The following is an 8,629-nucleotide window of genomic DNA, read 5'->3' on the forward strand; positions in this document are numbered from 1 at the left end:
TATAATTCGCCTACATCCTAGCACTAATTATTTAGCTACTCATTCTAAAGGTAACAACAATAACATCAATGATAAATCTAACTATTGAATTCATGTTTAAAACGGCGGAAGAAACAATTAACATAAAACAACAATTCGGCTTTTGGGGAAATCGATCTAGCAATTCTAACACTATAAGCAAAATACCGAAATAGAAACAAGAGAATACCGTGTAGAATTGTGAAGGAAAAGAACAAGGCCGAATTATCCAAGCAAATTGTATTCAAAACCGAAGCAAACCTTGAACCCTAATTATTCTAAACTGAATGTAAAACTGAAATAAAACTTGATAGCCAAACTCAATGTTCATGCTGCGTTATATAGGAAAAGTACGCAGCTATTATTCCTAAACCTAATAACTCATGGGCTTGATAAATCTCGGTCTTTTAATCCTCGTATCAGCTCGTGGAGTGGTCGATCGACCATGTTGCTCAGTCGATCGACCAACCTATACTGAACAGTAGCTTCGATCTCGTGCTCTGGTCGATCGACCATAAGCATCAGTCGATCGACCAAAGTTGCTGTACAGTAGTGCATTCTGACGAATTCTGCAGCGCGCACCGATCTTAAAACAGCTGCCATTTCTTCGTTCCTTGGTCAAATCAGGCGTTCTATGCGGCGTTGGAAAGCTAAGAGGATAAGCTTTCACCTCAAATTGGAATTACTGGATTATCAGCTCTAGAACTCGAGATATTGCCATCCGAAGCAGGCTGCAATATTGTGAAGTGCTTCTTCGCTTGTTAAACTCGTACGCACCCATGCTTTTGCTATCTTTAGGCCTTGAAACGCGCACCAAGCTCATTCCTCGAGTCAATACTTCATGTCAAATGCAATGTTAATTACTTAAGGACGGATTTGGCTCGATTTCCGCTCAATTCTTCATATTTCTGCAATAATAGACAAAAACACGAAAGTAGAGGAAAATAGGGAAATAATGGCATATATTGCACATTTGAGCTCTGAAATGCGTGTAGAATAAAGTGTGAAACATCATATTTTGGACACGCATCAGACATAAGTTACGCTTTTGCCCCTTATATTTCTACCAATTCACTCATTTACCCTACTTTTCCCCCCAAATTCAACTTAGAAAGTAAACCCCAACAATTAGGGCTTCCACCACTAGAGGTGGACATTGGGCTGGGCTGGGCCGGGCTAAGGCGGGTTGGGCTGGGGTAGAGCGGCTGTAACACCCCGTATTTTTATCAATCTTTTATAATTTCTTCTTATTTTAAGTTATATTTTGTTGAATTTTTAAACTACCAGACCCCCTCTTTCAGGATGGACAAAATTTCACATTTTTTTTTTATTTCTCTATAATCACTTCATTCTAACCCTTGGTTCTAAAAACTTCATTTTATTTTAGTTAAATTGATCATTTGTTTTAACATTATATCCCAACTTAAGACGGGCATAATTCTTTTGTTATTTATTTTCGTGTTTCCTTTTATACGTTTAAAAGAGAAGAATGAGAGGCACAACAAAGAATCAGAATCGGAGTCAAACCCAACATCAAGTGGGCAAGAGTTAGCTGACAGAATAACGTGAGACTCGGTATATCTAACCCGACGTTGGTACGGATATAATAAATCGAACCATTTTCAAAAATTATAGTTTTCTAACAAATATAATTTCATGAGACTTTGTTTAATAGTTATTTTTACCCTAGTATTATATTTACCAAAAGAGATAATAATTAACTTCTATATGCGTCTAATTTAAATGCAAACAACTCATTTTGATGATTATGTTCCATTTGTATTTATTAAAGTCTTTCCATTGACTCGTAACTCGTTTGACCCGACCCCCATTTTTCGAGTAGTATATATTTTATTTTTAAATATTAATACGTTAGTACAGTTAAATTATTATGCAATTATCATCGACTTGTGAATGACCGTCGTATATATTCAACTAGTCGAATCTTGTTAGTTCGATTACACCATCGGTATTATAAAACTTATTTTGATTAAAATATTTTATTTAAACATTGCCGGTTCTAAAATTATCGCATCACAGTTTTAGTTTTTATAAAATCGATCTTATAAATTAAAAACTGGATCATTATAGAGACCATTTGCAGAACCGAAACTCAACTCGTAACATGTCTCTTTTATCTTACACGTATTCTCAACTGACCCAAATTGGGCTTCACACGTGGTCGCCGTTCGCCCTTTATGGTTCCTAACCCATTCATTGAATTCATTTGATAAATCTTACCTCTTCCTCTCCTTTCATCACTTTTATTATTAAAACAAAAGAAAAGAACTTTTGACCTTCATCTTTTTTTGTTTTTGTCTACAAACAAGAAACCATTAAGAGCCATTACCTTCATTTCTTTGCTATGGATACAAGAGAAAAAGAGAAGTCAAATCCCCTCCATTAAGTTCCCCATATTTTCAGTTTAATTGCTTCTCTTTTCGGATTTTCATCTTAATTCTTCATTCCTTAATTAATTAAAGGTATGGGTACTAATTTTTATTTTAAGTTCCAAGTTTTCAGATTAGTTTTTTTAAAAATTTGATTTAAACCAACATGCATGTTATTTTCTTTGGAGATCTTGATTTGAAAACAAATTAAATTCTAAAAAATTGATTTAAAAAATGAACTTAATTTAACTATTAAGTGGTGTAATTGAAAATTTTATTATTGTATGGTGATGGTGATTTTGCCGTAAAGAACAGAAGACGGAGATAACGGAACCGTTTTCGGGGCTTGGCTGGAACTGTCTCAAGACCGTATTTTCGATCAAGATTCTAATCCCTTTTGTAGGGGTGGGTAAATTAACATTTTATTTTATTATTATTATTACATGTGAGGTAATTTGATTGAATTACTGTTTGCATGTTTAAATTAAGTAATTTAACATAGTTGCATGTGAATGGTCTTAATTAATTGTGTGAGTTTAGTTTTGCATATTAGAAATTGGTCATAAAGATTATGAGTTATAGATGAAAAATGGATTAAGGTGCTTGTGTGTTGAACGAGTGGTCTAAGACCATTAAATGATTGATTTTACAAATATTTAACTTTAAATCTTGTTCAATAAACTAGCTTATGACTCATAATGATTTCAAGGTAGTATAAATTTTGGATTTTGGATTGTTCAAGAAGTGGGTGAAATTTTCACAAATTTTGATATATTTAAGATAGTAATTATTTTATGACTAATAAAAATATTATTATGAAAATCTTTGTTTTCAATTATGGGTGGTTGGTGTTAGCCGAGAAACTATTAGCAAGGCAAGAGTTTAATTTTACAAACTAATTTACTTTGTTTATAGTAGTATATTATGAGGGAAATATTTTTTTTATGAAATAGGATTGGGTCAAGAGACTTGCCACCAAGAAGGACTTTTGGTAAATATTTTGTGGTACTAAATTGTTAGCATATGAGAGTTATAAATTTCGTAGATGGTTCTTCTTTGTTAAATTGGTAAAATTTTAGTATACATCATATCCTTTGTTCATGTGATTTGAGTTGTATTATTATTGTTTGTTTGGTTTGATTTCATTGTTATTACTATGCATAATTAGAAGCCTTGTAAATTAATTTCCGCTTCATTTTATTTTGTTTTGTTTAAGAAACTATGTAATTTAATTATTGTTTGCGAGACTTGGTCATCGGCACCCCCAAAAATGTAATAATTAAAGACCTAGTTTATAGTTTTACGAGTAAGTAAGAATAATTTTAGCACCTCGGCAATCGCTTAGGCCAGACACACTATATCGTTAGTCCAATTTTTAAAGTTTAAGATTGTATTTTATTTTATGAGTCGCCATTTGATAACAACTATTCTCTCATAAATTTAAAAAGGATTTGAGTACCAACTACTTGTACCTTAAGGTAAATGGATTTGACTAAAATAGTTCCTTTTGAAATTTCTCAATCAAGTTATATTATTCAAATTACGAATTAGAGTAAAGTTTTCAAAGGCTTAAATATAATTTTTATTCAAACTCGAGTTCTCAACTTAAAACGAGTCCTCTTAGCCTAACATATTGTTAGCCAAGTATAGAATTACTAAATCGGAAATTTAACAAAGTTCTTGTAAACTCTTTTGGACAAATCCTCTCAACTTGATATTTTCAATTAATAAAATTTAAGGAAATGATTATTTAATCTCCTTATTAATTATAATCTAGTATCAAACTGACATTTTAAAACAAGTCACTTTCCACTTTCGCTCAAGTTTTCTTTACTTGGATTATTTAGTTAAAAAAATCAATTATATAAAGTGGATTAGTAAAAACTAAATTAGGAAGCGATTTTACAATCAATTAACTACCAAGGGTCTAAGACCGTCCCTTAGTTGAATTGATTAAACTTGGTTTGATAATATGGTATTTAACTTGTATTATTAAACTAGTTCGATAGCGAAGTTCCGACTTATAAAAAGGGACAAACCCAATAAGGCGACCAATGATTGAATTTGTGCTATTTGGTTTCGATAAAAAAAAATTTTCTAGAAAAGAAATTCGATTTGAAATTGGTGTAACCCATAATGTTTAAATACGAATTTCATGTTTTATTGGGCATTTTTAGGATTGAATTCGAAAGCTCATTGAGCGGGAAAGCATGTCGTTAATATTGTTTATGTAATGACATGGAAGAATAGCAATTAGCTTAACCGTATAAAACCGTCCGTGCGTACGAAGGGTCTTTGGTGGACCTATCCTTAGACTTGAGAGTAGGCGGGAGTGTGGCCATGCTTTAGGTGGGGATCTGATCAGTCTCGTACGTGTTAGGTGGATCGCATCCGGGTTCCCTAAGGTCTATATTTGGTTAGGCTTAGGGGATAATAGCCGGGTGGTGTTTAGTCCGTGGTACGGGTAATAACCCCACGTACCGACATTCGACCCTGGAGATGAGTGGACGAATTTTATTTTAAACGTGCTTATGTCACCACGTTAAACAGGGGTAATAATGTAAGCCCCCTGGTATCGGTGTGATTGGCGGTATATGATTATCGTACAAGTTTCGGTTATTGGTCATATAATCGGAATGTGTATGATAATTGGCCGGTATATCGTGATAAAGTGTTACTAAAAGCAATACGGCAATGAAAAATTTGTTTGTTTTCTCAAAAATTGTGTGTTAAAAGTAGGGACGTATGATTCTGATATACATGCTGATAATGATTGTTTATGTTATGTTTTAGTTGTTTAAAGAAGTTAATCTACCCACCTGACGTTTGTTGTTTTTCTTATAAAACTTTTACAAATTTTAAAACGTCAGATTTATCAAATTTGTGAAGACCGACCATTCCCGAGACAGGCGAAGCTGAAGATGGGATTTAGATATATTTTATTAGAACGTGTTAGTAATTTGTTAGAAACAATTGTAATATTTAGCTTTATTTTTGTAATTGGAATTAATTGAAAATAGTAGTGACTCGGATATGTATTTATCTTCCGTTGTTTCCTATTTTGGACTTATATTTAATAAAGTCCTAGAAATCCGGGTTGTTATAGTTGGTATCAGAGCATGGTTTTTCTGGTTGGTGTTAAAATCTCCATATTTTAACATTGGCTTTAAAATTTTGTGCTCCCCGGTTCATGGAAAAGAGTCATCTATTTTCTAGGATCATAGGTAAAATGACTAGATCACCGAAAATGAAAAGTATTGGGTTAAAAGGGTAGAACTACTAAGGACGACCTAATTTTAGGTACCCGTAATTTTCGTTTTCTCACTACTTGTGGTTGGCTTACATGTTTGATTTTGCTATGTGTAATTGGTTATTATACTAGGTATGAAATTTCATTGTAAGCTATTAACATTGACATTATATTTGATATTTAACTTCAACTAACTTCGCCACTATGGAGACCTCTGGGACAAGCGAAGTGCGGTTGATGGAGTAAATCTCATTGAAGCGAAGATTCGTTATAGTCAACTTCTTTTATGTAAATTTTCCCTCAGGTTTTCATTGCGCTTTTCTCCTCTTGAAATTATTATGTCAAGTACTTAATTTCGACATCTATTATGGTGCTGTCTAAACCTTTAAGGGGACTACAACAAAAATTCAAGTTCTTTTGATTTCATTAGTTATATTGAATTCTAAAATTCTTATATTATTACCCTATTGAAAAATAAATTTTTGTACGAAGTAGTGTCGAAATTTGTTTACTCCATTATTATTTTCTTCCAAATTTGGTTAAATTTTATCAAACCGGCCAGATGGTTCTATCAAAAAAAAATAAAAAAATATTTAAATTGACTTCACTTATATCTTCTCTTTTACATATAAAATTTTGAAATAGAATCTTTTATATAACTAAATATTCATACTCTTTTCTCATTTCTTTGAATTACATTTCTTATCTATCTTATCTATATATTTATTCTAATATGAACCTTTCCAAAACTTTCGTACCATCTATAAAACTTAGCAAACTTAGCCTTAACAGTGAATGCATTCTTGACACCATAACCTTATACATCACATAAATGGACTTAGAAATGTATACCTGATTGAGCAGTATCATAAAATTTGACTTGGAGAAAGAAAAGAAATACTCCGTATATTTTTAAGGAATAATTGTCGATCGAAACGCTGAAGTAAATAGTTTTAGTGGGATAAAGGTTTTGACTGAATGGTTAACCATTATTCTAAGGATATGGATATATACTTGTGAAATAAGGAATACAATGGAAGATTTGAAGCAATTAAAGGAATACATATTAACGATTAAGAAGTGATATTCGGGTGATCTATTATGGAGTAAATAATTTGGTATCATGATTTGAGAGTATTGGATACTAAGAGACATAATAAAACCTTCTTTTCGGATATTTAATTATTTAATTATTTAAGGATAAATTGGGACTATAGGTACATAATTGCGGAAATAGCATGAGAAATTTCTGAAATAAGTTCACACATTATTTGATGGATAGTGAGATTTCAATTGGGATGATTATTTTAGCAATTTAAAGATGACTATGAAAGTAAGGGAAATGATTTTATTTAAGAATTAATAGTAGTGATTAAGGAATAAGCAACACTACTAAATGGGTAAATGCTGTAACTTATTGTGGTTCTATACTTCTATACCTTTTAAACACTTGGGAATATTATGAATGAGTACAGGTTCCTCGATCCGATTTATTAAATTTCAGAATTGCGCAGCGGAAGCGTGGTAGCCCATAACCCATAGGTCCCAAAACCAAATCAAAGGCCAAGCAATGGAACAACAATCATCTGGCATTTGAGAACCTCGTATAAGGAAAATATGACTATGATGATTTTTTTTTATTCCCTCAAGGAATATAGCCATATAGGTGTGCGATGTACACTTGTAGAATGAGATAGATTTTAAGGAAATAGGAAATAGACGATTATGGGCAAGTAATGGTAGAGCGAAGCTCATAAAAGTCACATACTACAGGGAGAATTATTACAAGCAAAATTTCATTTTGTGTAGGTAAACATATATAAGGTTAACCAAAAATTTTGTGATTAGTGACTTCGTAAGGAAATGATGAAATTTAAGGATATCGACATCTCCTACAGCACTAGACTTATATTTGGATATACGATCTGATTTTTATGGATAAGCGACTCGTACTACAAACCTAAACCAACTTATTGTACCTTCCTAAGTTTCGAGGACGAAACTTTTTGTTAGAGGGTAGGATTGTAACACCCCGTATTTTTATCAATCTTTTATAATTTCTTCTTATTTTAAGTTATATTTTGTTGAATTTTTAAACTACCAGACCCCCTCTTTCAGGATGGACAAAATTTCACATTTTTTTTTATTTCTCTATAATCACTTCATTCTAACCCTTGGTTCTAAAAACTTCATTTTATTTTAGTTAAATTGATCATTTGTTTTAACATTATATCCCAACTTAAGACGGGCATAATTCTTTTGTTATTTATTTTCGTGTTTCCTTTTATACGTTTAAAAGAGAAGAATGAGAGGCACAACAAAGAATCGAATCGAGTCAAATCCCAACATCAAGTGGGCAAGAGTTAGCCGACGTAATAACGTGAGACTCGGTATATCTAACCCGACGTTGGTACGGATATAATAAATCGAACCATTTTCAAAAATTATAGTTTTCTAACAAATATAATTTCATGAGACTTTGTTTAATAGTTATTTTTACCCTAGTATTATATTTACCAGTAGATAATAATTAACTTCTATATGCGTCTAATTTAAATGCAAACAACTCATTTTGATGATTATGTTCCATTTGTATTTATTAAAGTCTTTCCATTGACTCGTAACTCGTTTGACCTGACCCCGTCATTTCCTCGAGTAGTATATATTATATTTTTAAATATTAATACGTTAGTACAGTTAAATTATTATGCAATTATCATCGACTTGTGAATGACCGTCGAATATATTCAACTAGTCGAATCTTGTTAGTTCGATTACACCATTGGTATTATAAAACTTATTTTGATTAAAATATTTTATTTAAACATTGCCGGTTCTAAAATTATCGCATCACAGTTTTAGTTTTTATAAAACCGATCTTATAAATTAAAAACTGGATCATTATAGAGACCATTTGCAGAACCGAAACTCAACTCGTAACATGTCTCTTTTATCTTACACGTATTCTCAA

General features: G+C 31.8%; 1 long non-coding RNA gene across 1 annotated transcript; it reads left to right on the top strand.

The window, feature by feature from the left end:
- Window positions 1–2,347: 2,347 nt before the first annotated feature.
- On the top strand, window positions 2,348–5,777 carry LOC141633962 (uncharacterized). The gene is made up of 3 exons (XR_012538726.1): window positions 2,348–2,501; window positions 2,719–2,813; window positions 5,279–5,777. It is a non-coding gene; the product is annotated as an uncharacterized LOC141633962 (long non-coding RNA).
- The last annotated feature ends 2,852 nt before the right edge of the window (window positions 5,778–8,629 follow it).

Source organism: Silene latifolia, chromosome Y (genome assembly GCF_048544455.1).
Source record: "Silene latifolia isolate original U9 population chromosome Y, ASM4854445v1, whole genome shotgun sequence".
Lineage (NCBI taxonomy): Eukaryota > Viridiplantae > Streptophyta > Magnoliopsida > Caryophyllales > Caryophyllaceae > Silene > Silene latifolia.